Below are 18,379 nucleotides of genomic sequence, written 5' to 3' on the forward strand. Positions count from 1 at the left end.
AGCGGAATAGGAAATATGATCCAAAAAAGTGTATGTATCTCACACGTACAGAAGCACACTAGGCCCCAATTACTATTGTTTGTACCCCTAAAGGCAGGATGAGGAGTAGGAGGAGTTTGGAACAGGCAGCACCCTCAAATCTTCAGAAGTAAAAGATGAACCCCAGAAACTTGGAAAGGTCTATCTCACACGTACCAACGCAGACTATCCCGCAATTTAATTGATCCCCAAAGGTTTTTATTGAATAGCGGAATAGGAAATATGATCCAAAAAAGTGTATGTATCTCACACGTACAGAAGCACACTAGGCCCCAATTACTATTGTTTGTACCCCTAAAAGGCTGGATGAGGAGTAGGAGGAGTTTGGAACAGGCAGCACCCTCAAATCTTCAGAAGTATGAGATGAACCCCAAAAACTTGGAAAGGTGGATCTCACACGTACCAACACAGACTATCCCGCAATTTAACTGATCCCCAAAGGTTTTTTATTGAATAGCGGAATAGGAAATATGATCCAAAAAAGTGTATGTATCTCACACGTACAGAAGCACACTAGGCCCCAATTACTATTGTTTGTACCCCTAAAGGCAGGATGAGGAGTAGGAGGAGTTTGGAACAGGCAGCACCCTCAAATCTTCAGAAGTATGAGATGAACCCCAAAAACTTGGAAAGGTCTATCTCACACGTACCAACGCAGACTATCCCACAATTTAATTGATCCCCAAAGGTTTTTATTGAATAGCGGAATAGGAAATATGATCCAAAAAAGTGTATGTATCTCACACGTACAGAAGCACACTAGGCCCCAATTACTATTGTTTGTACCCCTAAAGGCAGGATGAGGAGTAGGAGGAGTTTGGAACAGGCAGCACCCTCAAATCTTCAGAAGTATGAGATGAACCCCAAAAACTTGGAAAGGTCTATCTCACACGTACCAACGCAGACTATCCCGCAATTTAATTGATCCCCAAAGGTTTTTATTGAATAGCGGAATAGGAAATATGATCCAAAAAAGTGTATGTATCTCACACGTACAGAAGCACACTAGGCCCCAATTACTATTGTTTGTACCCCTAAAGGCAGGATGAGGAGTAGGAGGAGTTTGGAACAGGCAGCACCCAGAAATCTTCAGAAGTATGAGATGAACCCCAAAAACTTGGAAAGGTGGATCTCACACGTACCAACACAGACTATCCCGCAATTTAATTGATCCCCAAATGTTTTTATTGAATAGCGGAATAGGAAATATGATCAAAAAAAGTGTATGTATCTCACACGTACAGAAGCACACTAGGCCCCAATTACTATTGTTTGTACCCCTAAAAGGCTGGATGAGGAGTAGGAGGAGTATGGAACAGGCAGCACCCTCAAATCTTCAGAAGAATGAGATGAACCCCAAAAACTTGGAAAGGTGGATCTCACACATACCAACACAGACTATCCCGCAATTTAACTGATCCCCAAAGGTTTTTATTGAATAGCGGAATAGGAATATGATCAAAAAAAGTGTATGTATCTCACACGTACAGAAGCACACTAGGCCCCAATTACTATTGTTTGTACCCCTAAAAGGCTGGATGAGGAGTAGGAGGAGTATGGAACAGGCAGCACCCTCAAATCTTCAGAAGTATGAAATGAACCCCAAAAACTTGGAAAGGTGGATCTCACACGTACCAACACAGACTATCCCGCAATTTAACTGATCCCCAAAGGTTTTTATTGAATAGCGGAATAGGAAATATGATCCAAAAAAGTGTATGTATCTCACACGTACAGAAGCACACTAGGCCCCAATTACTATTGTTTGTACCCCTAAAAGGCTGGATGAGGAGTAGGAGGAGTTTGGAACAGGCAGCACCCTCAAATCTTCAGAAGTATGAGATGAACCCCAAAAACTTGGAAAGGTGGATCTCACACGTACCAACACAGACTATCCCGCAATTTAACTGATCCCCAAAGGTTTTTATTGAATAGCGGAATAGGAAATATGATCCAAAAAAGTGTATGTATCTCACACGTACAGAAGCACACTAGGCCCCAATTACTATTGTTTGTACCCCTAAAGGCAGAATGAGGAGTAGGAGGAGTTTGGAACAGGCAGCACCCTCAAATCTTCAGAAGTATGAGATGAACCCCAAAAACTTGGAAAGGTCTATCTCACACGTACCAACGCAGACTATCCCGCAATTTAATTGATCCCCAAAGGTTTTTATTGAATAGCGGAATAGGAAATATGATCCAAAAAAGTGTATGTATCTCACACGTACAGAAGCACACTAGGCCCCAATTACTATTGTTTGTACCCCTAAAGGCAGGATGAGGAGTAGGAGGAGTTTGGAACAGGCAGCACCCTCAAATCTTCAGAAGTATGAGATGAACCCCAAAAACTTGGAAAGGTCTATCTCACACGTACCAACGCAGACTATCCCGCAATTTAATTGATCCCCAAAGGTTTTTATTGAATAGCGGAATAGGAAATATGATCCAAAAAAGTGTATGTATCTCACACGTACAGAAGCACACTAGGCCCCAATTACTATTGTTTGTACCCCTAAAAGGCTGGATGAGGAGTAGGAGGAGTTTGGAACAGGCAGCACCCTCAAATCTTCAGAAGTATGAGATGAACCCCAAAAACTTGGAAAGGTGGATCTCACACGTACCAACACAGACTATCCCGCAATTTAACTGATCCCCAAAGGTTTTTATTGAATAGCGGAATAGGAAATATGATCCAAAAAAGTGTATGTATCTCACACGTACAGAAGCACACTAGGCCCCAATTACTATTGTTTGTACCCCTAAAGGCAGGATGAGGAGTAGGAGGAGTTTGGAACATGCAGCACCCTCAAATCTTCAGAAGTATGAGATGAACCCCAAAAACTTGGAAAGGTCTATCTCACACGTACCAACGCAGACTATCCCGCAATTTAATTGATCCCCAAAGGTTTTTATTGAATAGCGGAATAGGAAATATGATCCAAAAAAGTGTATGTATCTCACACGTACAGAAGCACACTAGGCCCCAATTACTATTGTTTGTACCCCTAAAGGCACTATGAGGAGTAGGAGGAGTTTGGAACAGGCAGCACCCTCAAATCTTCAGAAGTATGAGATGAACCCCAAAAACTTGGAAAGGTCTATCTCACACGTACCAACGCAGACTATCCCGCAATTTAATTGATCCCCAAAGGTTTTTATTGAATAGCGGAATAGGAAATATGATCCAAAAAAGTGTATGTATCTCACACGTACAGAAGCACACTAGGCCCCAATTACTATTGTTTGTACCCCTATAGGCAGGATGAGGAGTAGGAGGAGTTTGGAACAGGCAGCACCCTCAAATCTTCAGAAGTATGAGATGAACCCCAAAAACTTGGAAAGGTGGATCTCACACGTACCAACACAGACTATCCCACAATTTAATTGATCCCCAAAGGTTTTTATTGAATGGCGGAATAGGAAATATGATCCAAAAAAGTGTATGTATCTCACACGTACAGAAGCACACTAGGCCCCAATTACTATTGTTTGTACCCCTAAAGGCAGGATGAGGAGTAGGAGGAGTTTGGAACAGACAGCACCCTCAAATCTTCAGAAGTATGAGATGAACCCCAAAAACTTGGAAAGGTCTATCTCACACGTACCAACTCAGACTATCCCGCAATTTAATTGATCCCCAAAGGTTTTTATAGAATAGCGGAATAGGAAATATGATCCAAAAAAGTGTATGTATCTCACACGTACAGAAGCACACTAGGCCCCAATTACTATTGTTTGTACCCCTAAAGGCAGGATGAGGAGTAGGAGGAGTTTGGAACAGGCAGCACCCTCAAATCTTCAGAAGTATGAGATGAACCCCAAAAACTTGGAAAGGTCTATCTCACACGTACCAACGCAGACTATCCCGCAATTTAACTGATCCCCAAAGGTTTTTATTGAATAGCGGAATAGGAAATATGATCCAAAAAAAGTGTATGTATCTCACACGTACAGAAGCACACTAGGCCCCAATTACTATTGTTTGTACCCCTAAAGGCAGGATGAGGAGTAGGAGGCGTTTGGAACAGGCAGCACCCTCAAATCTTCAGAAGTATGAGATGAACCCCAAAAACTTGGAAAGGTCTATCTCACACGTACCAACTCAGACTATCCCGCAATTTAATTGATCCCCAAAGGTTTTTATTGAATAGCGGAATAGGAAATGTGATCCAAAAAAGTGAATGTATCTCACACGTACAGAAGCACACTAGGCCCCAATTACTATTGTTTGTACCCCTAAAAGGCTGGATGAGGAGTAGGAGGAGTTTGGAACAGGCAGCACCCTCAAATCTTCAGAAGTATGAGATGAACCCCAAAAACTTGGAAAGGTGGATCTCACATGTACCAACACAGACTATCCCGCAATTTAACTGATCCCCAAAGGTTTTTATTGAATAGCGGAATAGGAAATATGATCCAAAAAAGTGTATGTATCTCACACGTACAGAAGCACACTAGGCCCCAATTACTATTGTTTGTACCCCTAAAGGCAGGATGAGGAGTAGGAGGAGTTTGGAATAGGCAACACCCTCAAATCTTCAGAAGTATGAGATGAACCCCAAAAACTTGGAAAGGTCTATCTCACACGTACCAACGCAGACTATCCCGCAATTTAATTGATCCCCAAAGGTTTTTATTGAATAGCGGAATAGGAAATATGATCCAAAAAAGTGTATGTATCTCACACGTACAGAAGCACACTAGGCCCCAATTACTATTGTTTGTACCCCTATAGGCAGGATGAGGAGTAGGAGGAGTTTGGAACAGGCAGCACCCTCAAATCTTCAGAAGTATGAGATGAACCCCAAAAACTTGGAAAGGTGGATCTCACACGTACCAACACAGACTATCCCGCAATTTAATTGATCCCCAAATGTTTTTATTGAATAGCGGAATAGGAAATATGATCAAAAAAAGTGTATATATCTCACACGTACAAAAGCACACTAGGCCCCAATTACTATTGTTTGTACCCCTAAAGGCAGGATGAGGAGTAGGAGGAGTTTGGAACAGGCAGCACCCTCAAATCTTCAGAAGTATGAGATGAACCCCAAAAACTTGGAAAGGTGGATCTCACACGTACCAACACAGCTTATCCCGCAATTTAACTGATCCCCAAAGGTTTTTATTGAATAGCGGAATAGGAAATATGATCCAAAAAAGTGTATGTATCTCACACGTACAGAAGCACACTAGGCCCCAATTACTATTGTTTGTACCCCTAAAAGGCTGAATGAGGAGTAGGAGGAGTATGGAACAGGCAGCACCCTCAAATCTTCAGAAGTATGAGATGAACCCCAAAAACTTGGAAAGGTGGATCTCACACGTACCAACACAGACTATCCCGCAATTTAATTGATCCCCAAATGTTTTTATTGAATAGCGGAATAGGAAATATGATCAAAAAAAGTGTATATATCTCACACGTACAAAAGCACACTAGGCCCCAATTACTATTGTTTGTACCCCTAAAGGCAGGATGAGGAGTAGGAGGAGTTTGGAACAGGCAGCACCCTCAAATCTTCAGAAGTATGAGATGAACCCCAAAAACTTGGAAAGGTGGATCTCACACGTACCAACACAGACTATCTCGCAATTTAATTGATCCCCAAAGGTTTTTATTGAATAGCGGAATAGGAAATATGATCCAAAAAAGTGTATGTATCTTACACGTACAGAAGCACACTAGGCCCCAATTACTATTGTTTGTACCCCTAAAAGGCTGGATGAGGAGTAGGAGGAGTATGGAACAGGCAGCACCCTCAAATCTTCAGAAGTATGAGATGAACCGCAAAAACTTGGAAAGGTGGATCTCACACGTACCAACACAGACTATCCCGCAATTTAACTGATTCCCAAAGGTTTTTATTGAATAGCGGAATAGGAAATATGATCCAAAAAAGTGTATGTATCTCACACATTGTAAGGTTCTGGCACTCTCAGTGCCTCCTATGCTTCCATGCTTGCAAGCTCTCCTCGCTGACGAACCTCGCTGCGCTGATCCCTGCATCCTGCTACTGGATCATCCGCATCTCCTGAGCGATCCTTCGGCTATCGCTATTAGTGCTAAGTACCCCACAGGGGAAATCTCTATAGACTTGTACTAGGCTTACACTATTTAGCTCTGCATAGCAAGGACTGTCTTTTACATCTGCATAACTAGATTGCTAGCTCTTGAGGCTTTTGCTACTCTTTCCTGCACTGGGTTGATCTCTCCTGTATGCACCTGCTCCTCTGTCATCTGTTATCATACATGATCGCTAACCCTTCCTGCATCCATCTGCACTGTCTCACCTCAAGTGTCTGTCACCTACCACTTCCACTCAAACCTATCCCTAAGACCTTTATCATTGTCTTACCACATGTATATAAAGTCACACTAGGAACCAGCTTAATTACTGTGTGTATTTACTTGCTGAAATAAGACCTTCCATACATGATGAGTCATTGAGGTTGGGATTGGTATCTCAGCATATCTCCTACATGACTACTGACGTGGAACTACTTCTGCAGCTGAAAATCCACACCTTATAAGAAACGCAGGAGCGTTACAGATTGAACGAACCCAAAAAATGGATTCAGCAGAAGTAGCCACTCAGGTGACACAATTAAAACAGCAGGTATCTGCGTTAATACACTTGCTGAATTGAAAAACGACAATCAGGCTCTGTCGCAGCAGGTAATTAGACTGACACAACTTACCTCTGCACAGTCTCCTGAACCCAAGATAAATCCCCCTTTGGTATTTACAGGCGATCGCAAAAAATTTCGCGAATTTAAAAACGCATGTGAGTTACTTTTTTTGCTAAAACCTCGTACCTACCTTACTGATCACATTAAGGTTTGTACTATTATTTCTTACCTATCAGGCGATCCTCGAGCCTGGGCAGATTCTCTTTTTGAAAAAAACGACCAGCTTCTCAACTCCTATGCCTTGTTCCTGGCAGAGCTCACTAGCCTATATGATGACCCCAATAGGCAGAGTACTGCCGATCTTCAGTTAAGATCCTTGAAACAAGGAAAAAGGCCTGTAGAAGACTTTGTCGCAGAATTCAAGAGATGGACCCTTGATTCAGGATGGAATGATGCATCTCTGAAAACCCAATTTAGGCTTGGCCTATCAGAAGCCGTCAAGGACGAGCTCGCCCGAGCAGAGATGCCAAAAACCCTGGATACATTGATACAACTCAGTATCACCATAGATAGAAGACTACGAGAAAGGAAGTCTGAAAAAATGGAAATGCCATTATCCAGTTCTTCTCAGAATTCAGCTATTGACCCCATTCCTAAACCCGCTCCAGGTAACCACAGACCCCGGCTACCTAAGGAAAAAAGGAGACCTAGTAGATATGGTGATCCTGCCTGGTCATGCTCTGAGCCTGCCTCAAACAGTCGACCTTGTCACTCTGGCACATCCCATTTGGAGCCTGATCCTACAGAGATGGATGAGGAGCCTATGGAGATTGGTGCCATACATGCTAGGTTGTCCTCACAAGAAAAAAGAGATCACAGGAGAATCTGTGGCCTTTGTTTTTATTGTGGTGAAGGGGGACATTTCATTACATTCTGCCCAACCAGACCCCATAGGCCTAAGGCTCTCCCAATGGAGGCCAGGCGAATCCGAAGGGTCTTCCCTGAAAAACAGCCTGGAAATTATCAAGGCTGTTGCCAGCCCTGTCCCCGTTCTATATCAGTGAAGGACACCCAGAAATTAACAAATATTGGAATAGATATTCCTTCAACTCCAGTGAACTTTATACCACGTTCAAAAAACCCTCCTGTACCACCTCCTGAGGATACTCCTATTTTTGCAAGCACATTTCTGGCTTCCGATGAAAATACAGAGATTCTTGCACCTGACTGCGTACGTGCTTCTAATGGCACGGTGGTATGTAGGAAGGATCTGAGGATGTTTGAAGAAGCATTGGTTGCTAGGTCTACTAGGATTACTTTGGATGGTTATGCGTCCGATTCTAGTGAGGGGTCCATGTAGCAGACACCCTAACAACAAGTGATCCGATTCTCATCGGTTACCAACCTGATCCGATTTTTATATCGGCAACAAGGGATCCGATTCTCATCGGCTACCAACCTGATCCGAATTTCATATCAGCAACAAGAGATCCGATTCTCAGATCGGTTACCAACCTGATCCGATTCTCATATCGGCAACCAATTTTTTTTTTTCTTCCCGATTTTCATATCGGCAACCAGTCTTATCCGATTCTCGCATCGGAGACCAGTCTCATTCCGATTCTCATATCGGCAACAAAAAAAAAAAAGAGAAATTTTTTTTTTCCTTCCGATTTTCGCATCGGCAACCAGTCTCATGTGATTCTTATATCAACAACCAGCCTTAGAGGCCTTCCGGAGCCGGCCTTATGGGGGGGGTAATGTAAGGTTCTGGCACTCTCAGTGCCTCCTATCACATTTATTCCGGGTGATTTCCATTTACCTAGACAGAAGAAACACATATAGGTGTGTTTCCCTTTAAGGCTGAAGCTGTCATCACTCAGCGCCGGACTAGATGGCTATTTAGGGCGTCGGTTCTCACTCACATGTGTTCGTTCAAACACCAGTACCTGGATACTAATCTTGCTTGAAGCTTCCATGCTTGCAAGCTCTCCTCGCTGACGAACCTCGCTGCGCTGATCCCTGCATCCTGCTACTGGATCATCCGCATCTCCTGAGCGATCCTTCGGCTATCGCTATTAGTGCTAAGTACCCCACAGGGGAAATCTCTATAGACTTGTACTAGGCTTACACTATTTAGCTCTGCATAGCAAGGACTGTCTTTTACATCTGCATAACTAGATTGCTAGCTCTTGAGGCTACTGCTACTATTTCCTGCACTGGGTTGATCTCTCCTGTATGCACCTGCTACTCTGTCATCTGTTATCATACATGATCGCTAACCCTTCCTGCATCCATCTGCACTGTCTCACCTCAAGTGTCTGTCACCTACCACTTCCACTCAAACCTATCCCTAAGACCTTTATCATTGTCTTACCACATGTATATAAAGTCACACTAGGAACCAGCTTAATTACTGTGTGTATTTACTTGCTGAAATAAGACCTTCCATACATGATGAGTCATTGAGGTTGGGATTGGTATCTCAGCATATCTCCTACATGACTACTGACGTGGAACTACTTCTGCAGCTGAAAATTCACACCTTATAAGAAACGCAGGAGCGTTACACACGTACAGAAGCACACTAGGCCCCAATTACTATTGTTTGTACCCCTAAAAGGCTGGATGAGGAGTAGGAGGAGTTTGGAACAGGCAGCACCCTCAAATCTTCAGAAGTATGAGATGAACCCCAAAAACTTGGAAAGGTGGATCTCACACGTACCAACACAGACTATCCCGCAATTTAATTGATCCCCAAATGTTTTTATTGAATAGCGGAATAGGAAATATGATCCAAAAAAGTGTATGTATCTTACACGTACAGAAGCACACTAGGCCCCAATTACTATTGTTTGTACCCCTAAAGGCAGGATGAGGAGTAGGAGGAGTTTGGAACAGGCAGCACCCTGAAATCTTCAGAAGTATGAGATGAACCCCAAAAACTTGGAAAGGTGGATCTCACACGTACCAACACAGACTATCCCGCAATTTAATTGATCCCCAAATGTTTTTATTGAATAGCGGAATAGGAAATATGATCCAAAAAAGTGTATGTATTTCACACGTACAGAAGCACACTAGGCCCCAATTACTATTGTTTGTACCCCTAAAAGGCTGGATGAGGAGTAGGAGGAGTTTGGAACAGGCAGCACCCTCAAATCTTCAGAAGTATGAGATGAACCCCAAAAACTTGGAAAGGTGGATCTCACACGTACCAACACAGACTATCCCGCAATTTAACTCATCCCCAAAGGTTTTTATTGAATAGCGGAATAGGAAATATGATCCAAAAAAGTGTATGTATCTCACACGTACAGAAGCACACTAGGCCCCAATCACTATTGTTTGTACCCCTAAAGGCAGGATGAGGAGTAGGAGGAGTTTGGAACAGGCAGCACCCTCAAATCTTCAGAAGTATGAGATGAACCCCAAAAACTTGGAAAGGTCTATCTCACACGTACCAACTAGGGTTGAGCGAACACCTAGATGTCCGTGTTCGACGGGTTCGGCCGAACTTTAAAAAAAAGTCCGGGTCCGTGTCCCGGACTTTTACCGAACTTTTCCCGGACACCGAACCCCATTGAAGTCAATGGGGACCCGAACTTTAAGGCACTAAAATGGCTCTAAAACACCAAAGGAAAGGGCTAGAGTGCTGCAAATGGCAGCAAAACGTAATTAAGAGCATGGCAAGTGCTCTGCAAACAAATGTGGATAGGGAAATAACTTAAAACAACAAAAAAAACAGAAAAATAAAACAATGTTCTTCTTCATCTCTGAAGGACGAGGCCCATATGGAGTAGGAGGGAGGTTGAGGTGGTGGTGGATGTGGCGGTGACATAGGCGTGCGCACAGGGTGTGCTGGGTGTGCCTGGGCACACCCTAATCACCTAGGGCACATAGCATTGCCAGTGAGGAGATGGGAAAGATCTCCCTGGGACCTGCTCTGCTCTATTTCTCCTTGCCTACAGGTACATGGCCCCGATACATTACTCTCCCTGCTGGCAAACACATGCATGTGTATTTCAACTTTGGGGTGCACACCTTAATGCAATAGGCTGCGCACACCTATGGGCGGTGTAGGTGGAAGCGGCGGTGGAGGAGGACCAGGGCCGGATTAACAGCATCATGGGCTTGGTGCTGAGGATTTTGAAGGGCCTTAAGGGCCGTGCCTTGCCATGCACCCAGAGGAGGAAGGGTGTAGCCATGCATGCCTAATTCAACATGGGATGCTGTCTCTGAAGCCCATAAACACATCCATGCATCGCCAACTGTCCCTCCTTGTCCGGCCTTCACGCTGTGTGGGGAGGTTCTGAGGGTGCTGCCTGGGGAAGCGAGCATAGAAGCCAGACTTCTGTGTTTACAAGTGACAGAAGAGCGGTAACAGTGAATATGGCCAACCCGGGGCCTATATAAAAGGTAGGGGCCTGGAGCTGCAGCTCCAATAGCCCCTACATTAATCTGGCCCTGAGGAGGAGGACGAGGTAGCCAACACTGCTTCTTTTCAAAAATTTTAAATGAGGGTACACCCCAAAAGAGTGAGAAAGAGCAAAAATGGAACAATGGGTGGGTAAGGTCGGTATCCATTGCTATTCTGCATAAGGTACGGAAAAGTCCCGTGGGATCCATGCCTGGTTCATTTTAATGAACGTGAGCTTGTCCACATTGTCTCTGGACAGGCGGCTGCGCTTGTCTGTTATAACGCCCCCAGCCGTGCTAAATACCCGTTCAGATAATACACTGGCTGCAGGGCACGCCAGCACCTCCAAGGCGTAAAGGGCAAGCTCAGGCCATGTGCCCAATTTGGAGACCCAGAAGTTGAAGGGGGCAGACCCGTCATTCACTACATGTAGGCGTGTGCACACATACTGCTCCACCATGTTGGTAAAATGCTGCCTCCTGCTAAGACGTTCCATCTGAGCTGCTGGTGCTGCTGTTTGTTGTGGCGTGCTGACAAAGCTTTTCCACATTTCGGCCATGCTAACCCTGCCTTCTGAGGTGCTGGCGGTGCCCTGGTTGCGTTGGCGACCTCCTCCTCCTCCTCCTCTGCCTTGTGCTTCCACTGTGGCCCCGCTGTCAGATGGGAATGCCAGCAGCATGGCGTCTACCAGCGTGCGCTTGTACTCGCGCATCTTGCGATCGCGCTCCAGTGAGTGAATTAAGGACGGTACGTTGTCCTTGTAACGGGGATCCAGCAGCGTGGCCACCCAGTAATCAGCACAAGTTAGAATGTGGGCAACTCGGCGGTCGTTGTGGAGACACTGCAGCATGTAATCGCTCATGTGTGCCAGGCTGCCCAGAGGCGACGAAAGGCTGTCCTCTGTGGGAGGTGTATCGTCCGTGTCCTCTGTATCCCCCCAGCCACGCACCAGTGATGGCCATGAGCTGGCCTGGGTGCCACCCTGCTGTGAACATGGTTCCATCTCCTCCTCCAGCTCCTCCTCCTCCTCATCCTCCTCATCCTCCAGAACTGTGCCCCTGCTGGACAATTGCGTCCCTGGCGTTTGCGTGTGCAGGAACCCACCCTCGGAGCCCCTTGCGAATGACTGCCCTGAAAGCCTTGGAAATGTTACCTCTTCATCCTCCTCCTCCTCCTCATCCTGTGCCACATCCTCTTCCATCATCGCCCGAATTGTTTTTTCAAGGAGGCATAGAAGTGGGATAGTTAAGCTGAGAACGGCGTCATTGCCACTGGCCATGTTGGTGGAGTACTCAAAACAGCGCAACAAGGCACACAGGTCTCGCATGGAGGCCCAGTTATTGGTGGTGAAGTGGTGCTGTTCCGCAGAGCGACTCACGCGTGCGTGCTGCAGCTGAAACTCCACTATGGCCTGCTGCTGCTCGCACAGTCTTTCCAGCATGTGCAAGGTGGAGTTCCACCTTGTGGGCACGTCACATATGAGGCGGTGAGCGGGAAGGCCGAAGTTACGCTGCAGCGCTGCCAGGCGAGCAGCAGCAGGGTGAGAACGCCGAAAGTGCGCACAAACGGCCCGCACTTTCTGCAGCAGCTCTGACATATCGGGGTAGTTTTTAAGGAACCTCTGCACCACCAAATTCAGCACATGCGCCAGGCAAGGGATGTGCGTCAAACCGGCTAGGCCCAGAGCTGCTATGAGATTTCGCCCGTTATCACACACCACCAGGCCGGGCTTGAGGCTCGCTGGCAGCAACCACTCATTTGTCTGCTGTTCCATGCTCCTCCACAACTCCTGCGCGGTGTGTGGTTTGTCCCCCAAACAGGCAAGTTGTAAAACTGCCTGCTGTCGTTTACCCCTGGCCGTGCTGAAGTTGGTGGTGAAGGTGTTACGCTGTCCGGATGAGGAGGCGGTAGAGGATGAGGAAGCGGAGTAGGAGGAGTTACGAACAGGAGGCAAACTGAAGCGCCCTGCAATCCTCGGTGGTGGAAGGACATGCGCCAAATTGCTATCCGCCTCAGGCCCATCCGCCACTGCATTTACCCAGTGTGCCGTTAGGGAGATATAACGCCCCTGACCGTGCTTACTGGTCCACGTATCCGTAGTTAGGTGGACCTTGGCACAGATGGCGTTGCGCAGTGCACACCTGATATTTTCCCCCACTTGGTTGTGCAGGGAAGGGATGGCTTGCCTGGAAAAGTAGTGGCGGCTGGGCACGACGTACTGTGGGACAGCCACCGACATAAGGTTTTTAAAACTGTGCGTCTCCACCAGACGGAATGACAGCATTTCAAAGGCCAATAATTTTGAAATGCTGGCATTCAGGGCCAGGGATCGCGGGTGGGTAGGGGGGTACTTCCTCTTCCTCTCAAGTGTTTGGGAGATGGAAAGCTGAACGCTTCCACGGGACATTGTGGAGATGGTTGTTGGTGACCCAGGTGGTGGTGTTGCTGACAGATCGTCTGTTTGCGGGGTGGCAGGTGCCGGTATCACTACAGATGTGGCTGGAGCGGCCGAGACTGCAGCAGAAGAGGAAGCAGGATGAGCCAGAGACGTTTCTTGGTTTTGAAGGTGTGTACTCCACTGCAGCTCGTGCTTTGCACTTAGATGCCTGATCATGCAGGTTGTGCTCAGGTTGAGAAGGTTCATGCCTCGCTTCAAGCTCTGATTGCACAGGGTGCAAACCACTCGTGTCCTGTCATCAGCACATTTTCTAAAGAACTTCCACGCTAGAGAACTCCTTTGAGCTGACTTTGGTGCGCTCGTTCCCTTGCTGCGTTGGGCAGTAGCGGGCGTAGTGTCTAGGGCACGGCCGCTCCGCTTCTGCACCCTGCTCCCTCTTCTGCTGTGCTGGTGGCTCTGTGCGACCACCGCCTCTTCCTCCAAACTACTCAGGTCACCTGCATGACGTTCATTCCATGTGGGGTCGAGGACCTCATCGTCCTCCACATCATCTTCCACCCAGTCTTCACCCCTGCCCTCCTTGTCGGTCTCCACAATGCTGAACGCCGCAGCAGTTGGCACCTGCGTTTCGTCATCATCGGAGACGTGCTGCGATGATCCTTGCATGTACTCATCTTGAGAAATAAGTGGTTGGGCATCGCTGCACTCAATCTCTTCCACTTCTGGGGCAGGGCTAGGTGGATGGCCCTGGGAAACCCTGCTGACAGAGTCCTCAAAAAGAATAAGAGACTGCTGTATGGCTTGGGGCTCAGACTGCTGGCCTGATTTGCAAGGGGGTGAGGTGAAAGACGGTTGGACATTGGCTGCAGGTGCCAACTCTGACCTTTCTGCAGTAGACTGGGTGGGAGACAATGTGAAGGAACTGGAGGCACTGTCAGCAGCAAACCAATCTACTATCGCCTCAACTTGTTCTGGCCTCATCACTTCTAGGGGCGTTTGATGCCCTACCAAATACTGATGCAGGTTCTGTCGCCTACTCACACTTGAGGAAGGTGTTTCACTTGTGCGTGTAGCTGGCACAGATCGACCATGTCCTCTCCTTGCAACAGGAGCTCTACCAGCAGCACCACGACCCAGGCCACGGCCCTTATTTGACGGTCTCCTCATATTTCTGTAATTTAAGATCTTGCCCTAGAAAGGTTTTTATTGAATAGCGGAATAGAAAATATGATCCAAAAAAAGTGTATGTATATCACACGTACACAACCACACTAGGCCCCAATTACTATTGTTTGTACCCCTAAAAGGCTAGATGAGGAGTAGGGGGAGTATGGAACAGGCAGCACCCTCAAACCTTCAGAAGTATGAGATGAACCCCAACAACTTGGAAAGGTGGATCTCTCTCACACGTACCGACACAGACTATCCCGCAATTCAATTGATCCTCAAAGGTTTTTATTGAATAGCGGAATAGGAAATATGATCAAAAAAAGTGTATGTATCTCGCACGTACACAACCACACTAGGCCCCAATTACTATTGTTTGTACCCCTAAAAGGCTAGATGAGGAGTAGGGGGGGTATGGAACAGGCAGCACCCTCAAACCTTCAGAAGTATGAGATGAACCCCAACAACTTGGAAAGGTGGATCTCTCTCACACGTACCAACACAGACTATCCCCCAATTTAACTGATCCCCAAAGGTTTTTGATTAAATAGCGGAATAGAAAATATGATCCCAAAAAAGTGTATGTATATCACACGTACACAACCACACTAGGCCCCAATTACTATTGTTTGTACCCCTAAAAGGCTAGGAGTAGGGGGAGTATGGAACAGGCAGCACCCTCAAACCTTCAGAAGTATGAGATGAACCCCAACAACTTGGAAAGGTGGATCTCTCTCACACGTACCAACACAGACTATCCCCCAATTTAACTGATCCCCAAAGGTTTTTGATTAAATAGCGGAATAGAAAATATGATCCCAAAAAAGTGTATGTATATCACACGTACACAACCACACTAGGCCCCAATTACTATTGTTTGTACCCCTAAAAGGCTAGGAGTAGGGGGAGTATGGAACAGGCAGCACCCTCAAACCTTCAGAAGTATGAGATGAACCCCAACAACTTGGAAAGGTGGATCTCTCTCACACGTACCAACACAGACTATCCCCCAATTTAACTGATCCCCAAAGGTTTTTGATTAAATAGCGGAATAGAAAATATGATCCCAAAAAAGTGTATGTATATCACACGTACACAACCACACTAGGCCCCAATTACTATTGTTTGTACCCCTAAAAGGCTAGGAGTAGGGGGAGTATGGAACAGGCAGCACCCTCAAACCTTCAGAAGTATGAGATGAACCCCAACAACTTGGAAAGGTGGATCTCTCTCACACGTACCAACACAGACTATCCCCCAATTTAACTGATCCCCAAAGGTTTTTGATTAAATAGCGGAATAGAAAATATGATCCCAAAAAAGTGTATGTATATCACACGTACACAACCACACTAGGCCCCAATTACTATTGTTTGTACCCCTAAAAGGCTAGATGAGGAGTAGGGGGAGTATGGAACAGGCAGCACCCTCAAACCTTCAGAAGTATGAGATTGTGTTCACTGTACCCCACAAAGATTGAGTTCACTGCACCCCACAATGATTGTGTTCACTGCACCCCACAAAGATTGTGTTCACTGCACCTCACAAAGATTGTGTTCACTGTACCCCCCAAAGATTGTGTTCACTGCACCCCACAAAGATTCTGTTCACTGTACCCCACAAAGATTGTGTTCACTGCACCCCAAAAAGATTGTGTTCACTGCACCCCAAAAAGGATGTTGTTCACTGCACCCCAAAAAGGATGTTGTTCACTCCACCCCAAAAAGATTGTGTTCACTGCACCCCACAAAGATTGTGTTCACTGCACCCCAAAAAGATTGTGTTCACTGCACCCCAAAAATGATTTTGTTCACTGCACCCCAAAAAGGATTTTGTTCACTGCACCCCAAAAAGGATGTTGTTCTTTCCACCCCAAAAAGATTGTGTTCACTGCACCCCAAAAAGATTGTGTTCACTGCACCCCACAAAGGATTTTGTTCACTGCACCCCAAAAAGATTGTGTTCACTGCACCCCAAAAAGGATGTTGTTCACTGCACCCCAAAAAGGATTTTGTTCACTGCACCCCAAAAAGATTGTGTTCACTGCACCCCACAAAGGATTTTGTTCACTGCACCCCACAAAGATTGTGTTCACTGCACACCAAAAAGGATTGTGTTCACTGCACCCCAAAAAGATTTTGTTCACTGCACCCCAAAAAGATTGTGTTCACTGCAGCCCAAAAAGATTGTGTTCACTGCAGCCCAAAAAGATTGTGTTCACTGCAGCCCAAAAAGATTGTGTTCACTGCAGCCCAAAAAGATTGTGTTCACTGCAGCTCACACACAGAAAAATGGATGTGGATCACTGACACCTGCCTATCTCCAATCCCACACCACACAGCAATATCGATTGTAGTTTGTAGAACACAGTTTCCCTAAAATTCAGCAGACTCTGTCCCTAACAGGATTGAGAAGAGATCGTAGATCAGGATTGAGTGCAGACCCCACCCCCCACACAGCAATATCGATTGTAGTTTGTAGAAGACACTGACCCTATAATTCAGCAGACTCTATCCCTAAAATGCCTACAACTCGCCCTGCCTAAACACTCCGACCTGTCCCTCAATTCTATCCGGACACAAATGGTTTTTTCCTGCCTATCTTTCCCTAATCAGCAGCCAGCACGTTGATGTGTGCTCTGTCCCTGAATCTAAGCAGCATAATGACGCCGCTGCGGCTGCCTCGAACTTATAAAGACTTGGTCACATGCTTCAGACGGCCAATCACAGCTACTGAGACATTTGCAGGCATGGCTGGGATGGCTTAAGGCACACCAGTTAAACGATTGTTGATTGGCTGTTGAAAGCCCGCCATGAAAAGAGCGCCAAAGCATGCAAAACCCGGAAATAAAACGACCGAACACGGATTTTTACCCGAACATACAGTAAAGTGTCCGTGTCCGTGTTCGGGTACAAAAAATCCAATTATTCGGTACGAACACGAATAATACAGTCCGTGTTCGCTCAACACTAGTACCAACGCAGACTATCCCGCAATTTAATTGATCCCCAAAGGTTTTTATTGAATAGCGGAATAGGAAATATGATCCAAAAAAGTGTATGTATCTCACACGTACAGAAGCACACTAGGCCCCAATTACTATTGTTTGTACCCCTAAAGGCAGGATGAGGAGTAGGAGGAGTTTGGAACAGGCAGCACCCTCAAATCTTCAGAAGTATGAGATGAACCCCAAAAACTTGGAAAGGTCTATCTCACACGTACCAACGCAGACTATCCCGCAATTTCATTGATCCCCAAAGGTTTTTATTGAATAGCGGAATAGGAAATATGATCCAAAAAAGTGTATGTATCTCACACGTACAGAAGCACACTAGGCCCCAATTACTATTGTTTGTACCCCTAAAGGCAGGATGAGGAGTAGGAGGAGTTTGGAACAGGCAGCACCCTCAAATCTTCAGAAGTATGAGATGAACCCCAAAAACTTGGAAAGGTTGGATCTCACACATACCAACACAGACTATCCCACAATTTAATTGATCCCCAAAGGTTTTTATTGAATAGCGGAATAGGAAATATGATCCAAAAAAGTGTATGTATCTCACACGTACAGAAGCACACTAGGCCCCAATTACTATTGTTTGTACCCCTAAAGGCAGGATGAGGAGTAGGAGGAGTTTGGAACAGGCAGCACCCTGAAATCTTTAGAAGTATGAGATGAACCCCAAAAACTTGGAAAGGTGGATCTCACACGTACCAACACA

This window comes from Pelophylax lessonae, assembly GCF_965119305.1.
Source record: "Pelophylax lessonae genome assembly, chromosome: 4".
In the NCBI taxonomy this organism is placed as follows: Eukaryota; Metazoa; Chordata; class Amphibia; order Anura; family Ranidae; genus Pelophylax; species Pelophylax lessonae.